The sequence below is a fragment of the Mastomys coucha genome, unplaced genomic scaffold (assembly GCF_008632895.1).
Source record: "Mastomys coucha isolate ucsf_1 unplaced genomic scaffold, UCSF_Mcou_1 pScaffold4, whole genome shotgun sequence".
In the NCBI taxonomy this organism is placed as follows: Eukaryota; Metazoa; Chordata; class Mammalia; order Rodentia; family Muridae; genus Mastomys; species Mastomys coucha.
This window is the reverse complement of record NW_022196910.1, coordinates 55,896,311-55,911,169: the sequence shown is the minus strand read 5'-3', so window position 1 is coordinate 55,911,169 and position 14,859 is coordinate 55,896,311. Positions and strand designations below refer to the sequence as shown.

General features: G+C 45.2%; 1 protein-coding gene across 5 annotated transcripts in view; it reads left to right on the top strand.

Moving 5' to 3' along the window:
- The first annotated feature begins 586 nt into the window (after positions 1 to 586).
- The window catches only part of Ikzf4 (IKAROS family zinc finger 4), a 36,546-nt gene continuing 22,273 nt past the window's right edge, over positions 587 to 14,859 (top strand). For 2 of the 5 annotated variants that reach the window (XM_031349033.1, XM_031349036.1), the window contains exon 1: positions 610 to 1,043. The gene's annotated coding sequence lies outside the window, so the exon portion shown is untranslated. Of the gene's footprint in view, positions 1,044 to 14,859 lie in introns of all 5 variants that reach the window. The other 3 variants (XM_031349031.1, XM_031349030.1, XM_031349034.1) reach the window with 3 other exon arrangements.

Here is a 14,859-nt window from a genome sequence, read left to right as displayed (position 1 = left end):
TCTCTGTATAGCCCTGGCTGTCCTGGAGCTCACTCTGTAGACCAGGCTGGCCTCAGACTCAGAGATTTGCCTGCCTCTGCCTGCAGAATGCTGGGATTAAAGGCTTTTGCCACCACTGCCCAGCTACTTAACTATTTTCAATTGCCTCTGGGATGCAAGGGGATTGATCCTTTTAAAACTATTCCAATAAAGTGTCTGTTTAAGATTATGACTGGAACCTCTTGGGTCTGGACAGTGAACATATTGCAAGAGGGAGGTATGATACAAACCCAAAGCTATCGGAGGGGAGGTATAGTCGCTAGAAAAATCAAAGAGTGTGTCTCCCTCCTCAGGTCAGCTGTCATCTGCAGTACCACCTGAATGACTGACCTGGAGATACCTATGAAGAGAGAAGTGGCTTAAAAATTTTTTTTTGTTGTTGTTGTTTCCCTCAAACCGTTTCCCCAGTTCCTGGTCTCTAGGCAGGATTGACAACGAATGCAAAAAGGAATGAAATCAATATTAGGGAGGACAGGGGCAACCTTGGCACCCGGAGCAGACATGCCGAGGCCCGTAGGGCAACCAGTGTGCACCTAGTTTGCAAATTAGATGCAGATGAAGGATAGATTTGACTTAACCTCTGCACGACAAGGCCTTTTGGACTTAAATCTTTCGGCGCTCGGCTATTCTCCCCTAGCTCCTCTCCCTTTTTTTTTTTCCCTCAGCAGTCTCCCTGGCTTGGGGGCGCTCGGTATTTGGCCCAGTCGCCTGTCGCGAAAGAGTGGGACCGGAAGTTACTCGGAGGGGGGGATGGTCGTAATGGGGGGGGCCCTGTGGGGGGCCCGGTCCCTCCTCAGGTGAAGCCCCTGATGGAGATGGAGCCGCCACCGCTGAGCACCCGGATCCCGGCTTCGGCCCGGCTGCCGCCGCCGCCTCAGTGACCCCATCCACCCGCGCTGGGCCACCTGGGCCAGAGTGGGGGACTCCCCACCCCTCCTTTCCCACCACACACGGTCCTTCTCCCTCAACCCCCAACAGCCTGCGCGCGCGCGGAGACGCCTCAGGTGAGTGAGGGGCGGAGCCCACGCGAGGCAGGGGCGGGGCTTGGCCTTCGGGGCGGGGCTTTGGTTTGGACTAGAAGTGGGAAGTCGCAGCCTGGGGTGGGGAGAGCAGGGTCTGAGGGACAAGAGCTTGTCTGCAGCACCTTGGCCAGAGACCTCAGAATTGGAGGTTGGTAGGAAGATAATTCCAGAGAAGGCTGAAGACAGGGACTGACATGTAGGAGGCTCCTGTGTGGGGAAAAGCCAAGACAGAACAGAGGGACAGACCAACAAAAGCAAAGCGACTGAGCATCAGAAAAAGCAAGGGGCCTAGGACCTTCATTGGGAATACTGGAGAAAAAGACCCAGGCCTACCTACGACTATCTCCAGGAGGCTGTCCGTGAAAGAGTGGGAGAAACAGCAGGGTGGAGCGTTGTCTGTTCTACTGTTTAAGTGAGAAGCCTAGTGAACTTGAGAAGTAGGGCTGGGAAGGAAAAGATCCACTACTCAAGAGCTCAAGAGCCCTAGAGAGAAACCATAGAAGCCCTATGGTAAACCTCCGGATGAGAGCCACATAAACTTGGGAAGCAAAATGCCTCAGTGTGCCTCCTCAGACAGACCCACATTAGTGTTTTTACCCTTTATCTGCTAGAGTTGTATTATTTGGTTTCCTGGCTTGTTGGGTTGGTTGGTTGGTGACACACACGTGTCTCTGTGTGTGTGTGTGTGTGTCACAGCTGTATGCTGCATGCCAGGATCATGACAACTTTGCAGTCAGCTCTCTCTCTCTATCTTTATGTGGATTATAGGGGCTGAGCTGAACAAGTTTCAAGGCAAGCAAACCAGCAAACCATGGTTGGGTTTTTAAAACAGAGTCTCATGTAACCCAGGCTGGTCCTGTACTATGAAGTTCATGCTGATCTCTAACCCCTGAGCTTGTGGTTCTTCTGGGTTAACCTTCTGAGTGCTGGGATTGCATTTGTGTCTAGCTGAGTTTTCCTTAAATTTCTCTGTGGGTTTTTGTTTATTTGAAACAGGGTCTTACTGTATAGTCCTCATTGGCCTGAAACTCATTCAGTAGACCAGGCTGGCCTTAAACTCATAGAGATCCATTTCCCTGTCTCTGCCTCCAGAGTGCAGGGATGAAAGGCATGTCCCACCATGCTCAGCTATTTGTTTTTGAGCCAGAATCTCAATTTTCCTAGGCTAGCTTCAGATTTGCTGTAGCTGAGGATGACTTTGAACTTCTGAGCCTTCTGCCTGCCTCTCCCAAAGGTTGGGATTACAGGCTGTCACCATGTAAGACTGGCTATGAGTGTCTCATTTAAATCTAACTAGCCCTTTCTTGGGATAAGTGGAATGTTCAATGGAATGTGGAGTTTCTGATATGAGCTATTTCAAAACTAAGATACCCCCATGTGTTCATCCAAGGTCAAGAATTTATCACCAGCTGGTGTGTGTGAAAGTTGTCCTTCCGAACATCCCCTTCTTTCATAATGAAACTGTCAACTGTTATGATTCTTACTTAGTGGCAGACTGAGACTCGGCTCTACACTGCTGCCTAGATCACCCTTAGTCTTTGGGGAGCTTAAACTCAAGTAAAACTATTTTTGGTTTCAAGACAGAATTTCCAGATGAGCCAATATGATGAGAATTGGTAGCTGTCAAGATGGCTTGGTGGTTGAAGGTACCTGTCATGAAGCTTTAAAGGCCTGATTTGAGTTCTATTCCCCAAGATTCGCAGGGTGGAGGGTATGTATACACACCGTGTTTGCCTTGCAAGCATGAGGTCTTGGGCATGAATCTCCAGCATCAATGTAAAAGTCAAGTGGTACAAAACACATCTGTAATCTCCGTGCTTTGGGAACAGAGACAGGGAGATTCCTAGATTTGTTAGCCAGCCAGTCAACCTAGCAGGTTAATAACCTTCAGGTTTAGTGAGAGACCTTGTCTCAAAAAATAAGATGGGAGCTGGAGAGATGGCTCAGTGGTTAAGAACACTTGCTGCTCTTTTAGAAACCTAGGTTCAATTCTCAGCACCCACATGGTGGCTTGTAATAGTCTCTGGAACTCCAGTTCCAAGAGATATGACACTCTCTTCCAACCTGTATGGGTAGTAGTCATGCACTTGGTACACAGACACACATTCAGGCAAAACTCCCTGTCAGTCACCGTTGTTTTGCTGTGAGAAGATACCATGATGAATGCAGCTATTGTAAGAGAAACATTTAAAAGGAGGCTTGCTTGTTGCTTCATATGTTTAGTCCATTATCATCATGGTGAGGAGCATGGTAGTGAGTGTGTCCAGGAGCTGAGAACTACATCCAGCTCTATAGGCGGAGAGAGGGATTCTGGGCTTGGCATGGGCTTTTGAAATCTCAAAGTCCACCCCTGTAGTGACAATTTTGGCATTTTTGGTTTCTTTAAACACACACATACAGAAATATTATAAGAATATGTTTTCATTATAATCCCAGGTATGGGATATGGGGCTGCATCAGACTGTCCACAGGAGCTGACTAGGATTTGCCTCGTCCTCTAGCAGGGGCATGATTTTCCAGCTGCAGATAGTTTCTGCGATTGTGTGATGTTTGGAATTCTGGAGACTCTTCAGAAGGTATATAAATGCCAGAGGTGGTGGTGGATCGCTGTTGGGTGGGTTATTGATTGTTTGTTGCTGGTTGTGGTTTGTTAAGTAGTCATGGGCAAAGAAGAAACAAGAGGAAAAAATTAGATATCCTGATGGCAAGATCAAACTTGCCCCAAAGAACTGAATGCCCTAATCAGCAGGAAGTCGTCTAACAATAGATGACTTTGCCCTCTATCATACTTTCCTCTCCTATCTAGTGTTAGGGGATTGAAAGGGTAGAAGATGAGGAATGGAGGAGGATGGAAGGAAAAATAACTCATAAAATAGCCAAAAGTATATCTACACACCCTCAATGATACACTTCCTCTAATGAGACCACACCTCCTATTCCTTCCAAATAGTGCCACTCCCTGGTGACTAAGTATACAAATATATGAGCCCTTTGGGCCATTCTTAGTCAAGCCATCATATACCCATACACATAAAAATAACATTAATTTTTTCAAAAAAACCATGAAGCCCTACATAGTATCATATATCTTTAATTCCTAGCACTCTAGGAGACAGAAGCAGGCAGGTCCCTGTAACTTCAAATCCAGCTTGTCATACATCAATGATTACCAAACCAGGCAAGGTTATATAGTATATAGAGACCCTTTTTCAAAAGTATAATGGCTGGAGAGATATTTTGCCTACATGTATGTGAACCATATTCATGCTTGACCTCAAGGGTCAGAAAAGATCATAAAATTTCCTTGAACTGAAGTTATAGTTACAACACACCATGTAGCTGCTGGTAATCAAATCTGGATCCTCTTCAAGATCAGTAAGTGTTCTTATTCGATGAGTCATATCCCCAGTTCCTTCCCCGCTCCCACTTTTGATAAGTGAGCAACTAGATAATAATGTCTCAAAATAAAGTAATAAAATAAAGGAGACCATTTGGTGGTGGGGGCAGAAGCAGGCAAATCTCTGAGTTTGAGGACAGCCGGGTCTACAATTAGTTCCAGGATAGCCAAGGCTACATAGAGAAATTCTGTCAAAAGAAAGAAAGAAAGAAGCTGGGCAGTGGTGGCGTATGCCTTTAATCACAGCACATGGGAGGTAGAGGCAGGCAGATTTCTGAGTTCGAGGCCAGCCTGGACTATAGAGTGAGTTTCAGGACAGCCAGGGCTACACAGAGAAACCCTGTCTCAAACAAAACAAAATAAAACAAAACAAAACAAACGACAGCTACAGTGTACTTACATATAATAATAAATAAATCTTTAAACAAAACAAGGAAGGAAGGGAGAGAGACAGAGAAAGACAGAGAGAGAAAGAGAACTGAACAGTTGGCTCAGTGGATGGTCCCTCAGATAAAAAATAGTCTTAGAAGAAACTGACTTTATCATTGGAAAGCACATCTGCCTCTGTGTGGGCACCTTTAGAGCTTTATCTTGCCCTGGTCAGCAGGACACTGGTGTCAGAGGCACATTGGTGCCCATTCGGTACAGTTAGTTCCAGGGCAGCGTCTGAGAAACCCCTTCAGCTTGATGGTTAATTAAGGCTAATTCATATTTCAAGACATGACCTTTCCCAAACTAGTCAGTTTTGAGGTCAAAGATTATCTCTTTCAGGTGTTTGAAATTGTGTAGAAGTTTTGATTGGGATCGGATGGCAAAAAATGTGGGCATACAGAAAATACTGTCTTTAGTAACAATGCTGGTACATGCTGCAAAGTGCTCACTGTTGTTTTTGTAACTGGATTTTTTTTCTTATTTTCTCATAGTTTGAAATCTGTAGCTTATATTTTCTTTCCAGCATGGGAGAAACTTATTCCATGTTGTACTGTCCACCTTCCCCCCATCTCCCTCTTACCAGGACTCTTCTCTCTCAAATTGACACATCCTTTATCATTCACCCTCACTCTCTCTCTCTCACTCCCTCTTTATATACAGTGTGTAGTGCACACACACACACCTCACCCCCTCACTCTACATACAGTGTGTAGTGCACACATACACACCTCACCCCCTCACTCTACATAGTGTGTGGTGCACACATACACACCTCATTCCTTCTCACTTTACATACAGTGTGTGGTGCACATGCACACACACACTAGCTAAGGATGTTAAAGAGGGATTAGTTATTGTTGTTCAGGTGCCTTGTAGGGAGAGCAAGGACTCTGGGGCCCTGCGGATGTAGTGGATGCTGTGACAGAGGCAGGAGTCTCCCTTCCTTTCTTTTTTTTAAAGATTTATTTTATTTATTTTATGTGTATGTGTACATTGTAGCTGTACAGATGGCCGTGAGCCATCATGTGTGTGGCTGCTGGGAATTGGACTCAGGATTTCTGCCACCCTGCTTGCTCCAGCCTCGCTTGCTCTGGTGTAATACACTGTAGCTGTCTTCAGACACACTAGAAGAGGGCATCAGATCTCATTACGGGTGGTTGTGAGCCACCATGTGGTTGCTGGGATCCGAACTCAGGACCTTCAGAAGAGCAGTCAGTGCTCCTACCTGCTGAGCCATCTTGCCAGCCCCCTTTCTTTATTGGTATCTTAGTTAGGGTCTTATTGCTGTTAAGCAACATCATGACCAAGGCAATTCTCATAAAGGACAGCGTTTAACTGTGACTGGCTTACAGTTTCAGAGGATTTATCATTAATGTGGGAAGCATGGCAGCAGGCAAACAGACATGGTGCTAGAGAAGGAGCTGAGAGTTCTCCATCTTGATCTACAGGCAGCAGAAGGAGACTGTGTATCACAGTGGGCATAGCCTGAGCAAGGGAGACTTCAAAGCCCATACCCACAGTGACACACTTCCTCTAACAATACCACCAAGGCCATATCTCCTAATAGTGCCACTTCCTATGAGCCAAGCTTTCAAAACACCTCAAATGGTCTCATCATTCTGTTTGCTGGAAAAAGCTTTTGAATTCCAGGCTGTAGGCTTGCATCTTCTCAAAAGAATCCTTGTCCTGGAAACAGAGAGATAAAGTCAAAGTTTGCCAGACAGAAACATCTAAGAACTTGTAAGGATGATAAGAAGCTGGTCTCTCAGTGAGAGACTCTGTAGGCACTAACTAGCACACAACCTTATGGTCGAGTGATCCCCTGAGCTGACCAGAGCTGTTATTATCATAAAAAGATCAGCAAATACCAGTTTGGTATTGCTCTCAAGCCCATAATTTCTAGAAAGACACAAGACTAAGAGAATTATTCTTTATAAATCTTGTGTCTCCAGTTCAATGATTTAAGGCCCTGTTCACAGAATCTAGAAACTTTCCATGGGTTAAGTGTGAGACTGAAGTTCATATCTCTAGCATCCACATAAATGCTGCGTGTAGTGCCTTGCTTGTAATCCCTCAGTACATGAGAGGCAGAGAGGGGGGAGCTCTGGAACAAGCTGGCTAGCTACATTAGTTAATTCAAAAGTTCTGGGTTCAACTGAGAGACCCTGGCTCAGTATATGTGAAAACAGAAAGTCACTGTCAATCTCTGGGCTCCACATGCACATACATGCACATGTACTCACACATATGTGCACCCACAAGAACATGAGCATGCATACATTCCCGCATACCCCAACAATATTTACCTTATAGCCTGGGAAAAAGCAAACAGGGTTCCCCAGGTCTGCCAGCTGAGGCAAGATTAAATCCTGTGGCAGAAGGCTTCTGCTCATTTTCCAGTTCTATTTCTGCTACTTGTGAAGTTAACCAGTTAAGTGGCTTTTGGCTTGGTTTCTTTTCCAAGAGATTAGAGATCGACTCTGCGCTCCATTCCAGCTCTAAGCTCTTGAAGCCTCTGTCCTAGTCCTAGTTTCAGGAAGTGAAGGGGTTTACCAAAGCAGCTTATCGCAAGCAAGAATCTTTGTTACCCAAGGAGCCTGGAAAGGCCTTTCTGGCCCAAGCAGCAGTGAGCTCTTTGGACCAACTCTTTGGACTTCTGGCCAGTATCGCCACCAAAGACAGTTTTCCACCTCTCCAAAATTTTATCCTCTTCTACAATCAAGACTTCTATGTAATTTCAAGCACCTGTTTGGGGAGAATCTTTGACATCAAAACTGACTGCTTTGAAGCCCAAATTAATAGCAGCATGGTGACATACAACTATAACCCAAGCATGCAGAAGGCAGGAGAATCGTTGTGATTTTTCAGGCCAGTGTAGGCTGTGTAGTACAAGCTATGTTGCACTCCATATTGAGATTCTGCTGGGCAGGTGAAATGGCTCAGCATGTAAAGGCACCTGCTGCCAAGCTTTATGACCTGAGTTCTAGCCCGAAACCCACATGGTGGGATGAGAGAACCAACTCCACCAGCTGTATTCTGACCTCCTAACATGCTCATACACATCCATAAAAAATGTAGTTTAGGGACTAGAGAGATGGTTCAGTGGTTAAGAGCACAGGCTGCTCCTCTAGAGAATGTGGGTTCAATTCCCAGCACTGACATGATGGCTCATCATCTTCTGTAACTTCAGTTCCAGGGGATCTGACATGTTCTTCTGACCTCCTCAGGCACCAGACACACATGTGGTACCCAGACACACATGTAGGCAAAACACCCATACACATAAAATAATTAAAAAACCTTAACGTGCTGGGCGGTGGTGGCACACACCTTTAATCCCAGCACTTGGGAAGCAGAGGCAGGCAGATTTCTGAGTTTGAGGCTAGCCTGGTCTACAGAGTAAGTTCTAGGACAGCTAGGGCTACACAGAGAAACCCTATCTTGAAAAGCAAAAAACAAAACAAAACAAAACAAAAAACACAAACAACAACAACAACAAAATCTTAACATAAATTTTTATTTGTTTTTTTGAGACAGGGTTTCTCAGTGTAGCCCTGGCTGCCCTGGAACTCACTCACTCTGACTAGGGCACCAACACTCACATACACATATGTAGACACAGACACATATACAATTTGGAGGGGGGTGCACATGAGAACAGGTGTCTGTGGAAGCCAGGAAAGAATGTTAGAGGTCACAGAGCTGGAGCTGCAGGTGGCTGTGATCTGATGTGGGATCTATACCTGGGTCTCTGCTGAGCCACCCTCCAGCCTCTCATACATATCATTCACAATAATAAAATATTTTTAGGAGACTACTTACTTGGAGCTAGAATGAGAGGTCAGTTGGTAAAGTACTGGCCTTGCAAGTGAAGACCTGAGCCCAAACTCCTAGACTCCATGTTAAATAAATAAATAAATAAATAAATAGCCAACCAACCAGGCATGGTGATTCCCCAGCACTGGGGAGACAGGGACAAGAGGATCCCCGAGGCTCATTGGCCAATTAGCTAGCTAGCTACTTGGCCAGTTCCTGACCAATGAGAGGCCCTGTCTCAAGTCAGGATAAACCTGGTAGGATGGATCACCAGGTGAAAGATCTTGCTGTCAAGCCAACCTCATGGTAGGGGGAGAGAGCCGCTCCCTCAAGTTGTCATCCAACTTCCTTCCACATGTGTGTTGTAGCATACATGTACCCATACGCAAACATGTAAATGCATACACAGACAGCCAAAGCTGTCCTCTGGCCTCCATGTACACACATGCATGTACACATGCACAAATGTACACATATGTACATGCAACACATACTTAAGTAAATATTTAAAAGGACCCGCCTGTTCTTTAAAACATATATTTGTCTTTAAAACATACATTTGTCAAGCTGGAGAGATGGCTCAGTGGTTAAGAGCACTGACTGCTCTTCCAGAGGTTCTGAGTTCAAATCCCAGCAACCATTTAGTGGCTCACAACCATCTGTACTGAGATCCGATGTCCTCTTCTGGTGTGTCTGAAGAGAGTGATAATATACTTGCATACATAAAATAAAATTAAAAACAGCAACATACATTTGTCTATAATTATCTACATAAAACAAAAAAGAATTCACATTGAACTTCCCCACTCTATTCTTTCCACCCCTCCAAGCATATGGTGAACAGTAGTGACCATAAAGGATTGTTCCATAAACACTGGGCTCAGAAAGTGTCACCTCTGGTGTGCCATGCCTGGTGATTTAAAGTAATTTTTTGGCCTTCTTCCTTAGTTTCTTGATCCTGAAATGAGATATGGATCAAGGGGTTATAGTGGCAGAGATTCCCACCCTCCCCATAAAAACCTCAGCCCTCTCTCTCTTCTGCAGTCTCCATGGGGAGGACAGGGAAGCAGAAAGAACAAGAGAAAAGACAGCCATCTGAGATCTAAAGGAGACAGGTGGCCCTTCCCCTGCCTGCCCTGGCAGTCCCAGCATGTTCTGAGTCCATCCCCTCTGCTCCCCAAGCACTTGGCTCCTGGAACGGATCTTCTTTACCTGCTCTATACATAAGCAAGAGGTTGCGGGATGAGGCAGGCACAGCTGAGTGAAAAGATGAGATGCATGGCCTGAGCATGTGTCTCCTTCAGTGCCTATAAGCTTGCCCTAAGAAGCATGCCGGAGCTGGCATTGCTCAACTTGGGTCTGACTCCTGAAAAGGGGTATACAGCCGCTGACATAAATTGGTCTACATTTGTCTCTAGCCCTGTTCCCTCTGTAGCCCAGTCCTGTAAAGCCTTCATAGGAAGCAAATCCAGCTTCTAGCATATCTTTGCTCATATTTCATGCTGTGTAAGGAGGCACACACAGGAGAGGATGAGGCTGTGGGTCGAGTCTACTCAGGGGTCCTGAATTGCTCACACTCAACCCTCTGGAAACTGTGTTTGAACTTGTTAAGAAGGACTTCATCTCAAACTCAGGTGCTAAGGGGAACTGGAGAAATGTTCCTGCTGCTGTTTGGAAGTAATAACCAAAAATATGTCGTGGGGCCTGGGGGTGGTGGCGCACGCCTTTAATCTCAGCACTCAGGAATCAGAGGCAGGCAGATTTCTGAGTTCCAGGCTAGCCTGATCTACAGAGTGAGTTCCAGAATAGCCAGGGTTACACAGAGAAACACTATCAAAAAACAAAAACGAAAACAAAACAAACAAACAAAAAACCAACAACAAAGCAACAATATTCCCCTACGAAGAAAAGTATGGAGGGGGGTGGCACACGCCTTTAATCCCAGCACTTGGGAGGCAGAGGCAGGTGGATTTCTGAGTTCGAGGCCAGCCTGGTCTACAGAGTGAGATCCAGGACAGCCAGGGCTACACAGAGAAACCTTGTCTCGAAAAACAAACAAAAAAGAAAAGTATGTCATGGAGCCTTGTCACATGCCCATCTTCATTGTCTTCCCAGCACCTTTTCCTGCCACCTCTCCATCCATTAGACCACAGGGAGTGTGTCTTAAATCCTCGAATTTTGGCATGTCATTCCTTAAACTGGATTCCTTGACAGATTTGAGTAAGTTTGCTTACTGGAGATAACCATGTTATTCTAGTCTGCTAATCCAGTACATAGCAGAACTTGTTGGCTTGTGCCTGTAATCCCACCATTTGGAAATAAATTTGAGGCCAGTCTAGGTTATAGTGAGTTCTAAGATAGCCTTGGCTATAGAGTGAGACCCCCATCTTGAAAATAAAATAAAATAAAATAAAATAAAATAGGATATGGTGACACATGGCCCGTACCTGGGAGGTGGAAGCAAGAAGATCAGGAGTTCAAAGTCATCTTCAGTCACAATAGCAAGCTGGAGGCCAACCTAGTGTATATAAAACTCTGTCACAAAATATTAACATAAGAACACTAAAAAATAGCCAGGCAGTGGCACATGTCTTTAATCCCAGCACTTGTGAGGCAGAGGCAGGCAAATTTCTGAGTTCAAGGCCAGTCTGGTCTATAGAGTGAGTTCCAGGACAGCCAGGGCTGCACAGAGAAACCCTGTCTCAAAAAACCAAAAAAAAATTTAAAAAATAAAAATACATAAATAAAAGAATAAATGTTGGGTTGGAGAGATGGCTCAGCAATTAAAAGCAGTGACTGCTCTTCCAGAGGGTCGAATTCAATTCCCAGCAACCACATGGTGGTTCACAATCATCTGTCATGGGTTCCAATCACCTCTTCTGGTGTCTCTGAAGACAACTACAGTGTACTCATATAAGTAAATCTTTAAATAAATAAATAAATATCCGTTTACTTATTACATGGAGGAAATTTTGCTTCCTTATATGTTTTTCTTAAACAGAGCCAATCGAGTATTTTGGGAAGTATAGGAGTGGTAGGGTGCTGGGTAGGCATTTGGAAGTCAAACCCTGGACTGACTTCATTGCCACCTGTTAGGGAACTAGTAGGGAATTCTCTCTAGAAAGGATGCCGCTTTCAGCCATTCCTGCTCAAAGGGAATAAATAATAGCATGTGGGAGAAAGCCAGTGCCATGGAAGACTTTGGTTATGCTGGCAAGTGGCTCAAAACATGGGGAGAGGGCTGGTGAGATGCCTTGTGGGTAAAGGCACTTACTACCAAGGCTTTGATCCCCGAGACTCACATGGTAGAAAGAGAACCAGCTCCTTCAAGTTATCCCCTGACCTCCATAGGCTTACTGTGGCAGATGTCTCTCTCTCACACATATACCACATACCACATATCACATACACACAAATACCATACACAAGCACACCACACACACACACAAAACATACACAAACACAGCCAACACACACACACCCCCACACAAGCAATTTTAAATTAAATGAATAATAAAAATGAGGGGTGCTTGGGAGACTTGTTAGCATGTGTGAAGACTTGGCTTCAGTCTGGGGAGAGGGGCTCTTTTACCCCAGAGATCACCAAGATTGAGTTTCCCCTACAGAGTACTTCCTTCTTAGCGGGGAGGAGGGGGAGAGACCGGCCATTTCTAGTTGCTCTGCATTTAGGTCATTGAGCAGAATTTACAAGTGCACATGCCTCTCCCTCTGTTACTGAATGGCATTATGATTTTGCTTTTGGTTTGAGTCAGGATCTTGTTATGTAGCTCAGACTGGCCCCAGATTCATGGCAATCCTCTTGTCTCAACCTTTCAGAGCTGGAACCACCGTGTGTGTGTGTGTGTGTGTGTGTGTGTGTGTGTGTGTGCGCGTGCGTGCGTGTGTGTGTGTGTGTACGTGTGTGTGTGTAGACTAGGTCTTGGTCCTAGTACTTACTATATAGCCCAGTATAGGATAGGTTCAGGCTCATGGTGTACTCTTGCCTCAACCTCTCCCAAGTGATGGGATTACAGGTGTGTACCACCAGGTCCCACATAGTTGTGTGGCTTTAAATGCTTTTCTTCCCATCTGAGATCTTTGAGCCATACTTATCTTGGATTGCTAACTTTTTTCTCCTTACACCACATTTTCCAGGGTGTCTCTAGCAGGCTGTGCCTAACTTAACCCAGTTTCTCTAAGGAGAACTTAGAGCTGCTTGCCTAAGGGAGGGGAGGAGGTGCACTGAGGGGTGAAAGCCGGAAAGTTGGAAGTCATGTGCTGTGGGAAGATTTGGGTAAAGAGTAAAGGTCATCTCCTGATTTGCTCCTAGCTTTCAGAAAGCCAAGACCGAGAAGAGCAGACTGAAGACCACTCTCGCTTTCAGAATTACCATCTTAGGATCAGTTGGAGAAAACTGAGCGCCGATTTTGCTCAAAATATGGCACACAGCAAGTGCCAAGAGCCATTAAGAATAAGGAGAGTTCAGTTTACACTAGGATGAGAGTCTAACTCAGAAAATACTCCAGGGCCTAGCAAGACAGCTCAGCAGATAAAGTATTTACTCACCTTGCAGACATGTGGACCAGAACCCACGTTAAAAAGCTGGGGAGGGCCTGGGGATATAGCTTAGTCAATAAGTGTTTATTTAGCAAGTAGAAAGCCCTGAATTCAATTCTCAATGCTTCATAAAACTGGGTATGGTGGCACATGCCCATAATCTCAGGATTTGGGGTAGGTGCAGGAGGATTGTCCTCAACTACAAAGCAAGTTGAGGGACAGCCTGAAGAGAGAAAAGAAGGGAACCAGGTATGATGCCTGTACTTGTATGAGTATGATATCAGTGTTGGGAAGGTCAAGACAGGTGGATCCCTCAGGCTTGCTGACCACCTGGCATCTGAGAAATGACACCTGAGATTGTCCTCTGGCCTGCATAAGGCAGCTGCAGCGGCAGATTTGCACTCTCTCTCTCTCTCTCTCTCTCTCTCTCCCTCTCTCCCTTTCTCTGTCTCCCTTTCTTTCTCCCTTTCCCTCTCTCTCTCTGTCTCTCTCTGTCTCTGTCTCTGTTGCTGTCTCTCTCTCTTTCTCACACACACACACACTTCAGATCTTTCTGGAAACTGTAGGCCATTTCAGCAAGGATCCAAGAATGAGCCACTCTTCTTGAGACAGTGTTTCAACTGAAGAACCAGCCGAACTTGTTCTGCCTTTTAAAGAACAGATAGATCCCTCTCCTCCTACAAGGGTCACTCTAAAGAAAAAAAAATTTGTTTTGCTTTGCTTCATTTTTGTATTGTTTGGGACAAGATCTCCTGGAGCCCCTAGTGGCCTTAAACTCAACTTTGTGTCTGAGAACAGTCTTAAACTTCTGCCGTTTCTGACTCAATCTCCTGAATGCTAGAATGACAGGTGATCCACTATGCCAGTCCAAGGCTTTGTGTATTCTAGGCAAGCACTCTGTAAACTGAGCTACAGCCCCACCCCTAGCCTTGCTTTTGAAAGGAAGCAATACAATGTAATGAAGAGAGAGTGCTCTTTAGGGACAGGAGAGATAGCTCAGAGGCTAGAAGTACGCACTGCTCTTGCAGATGACCCCATACCTGTGATGGATGGTTCATACTTGTTTGTAACTCTCACTGTAGGGGTGTCTTAGGTTTTCTATTGCTGCAGTGGAACACCATGACCAAAAAGCAAGTTGGGGAAGAAAGGGTTTATGTAGCTCACACTTCCACACCATAGGCCATCACTGAAGAAAGTCAAGACAAAAGCTGGACATGATGGCGCACACCTTTAATCCCAACACTTGGGAGGCAGGCAGATCTCTTGAGTTTGATGCCAACTGGTCTACAGAACTAATTCCAAGACAGCAGGGCTACACAGAGAAACCCTGTTTCAAAAAACAAAACAAAACAAAACAAAAGTGAAATAAACAAACAAAAGTCAAGACAGGGCAGGAACCTGGAGGCAGGAGCGGATGCAGAGGCTGTGGAGGCGCTGCTTACTGGCTTGCTCTCCATGGCTAGCTCAATCTGCTTTCTTTTTTATTTATTTATTTTTTTATTTTATTTTATTTTTATTTTTATTTTTATTTTTTTGGTTTTTCAAGACAGGGTTTCTCTGTATAGCCCTGGCTATCCTGGAACTCACTCTGTAGAC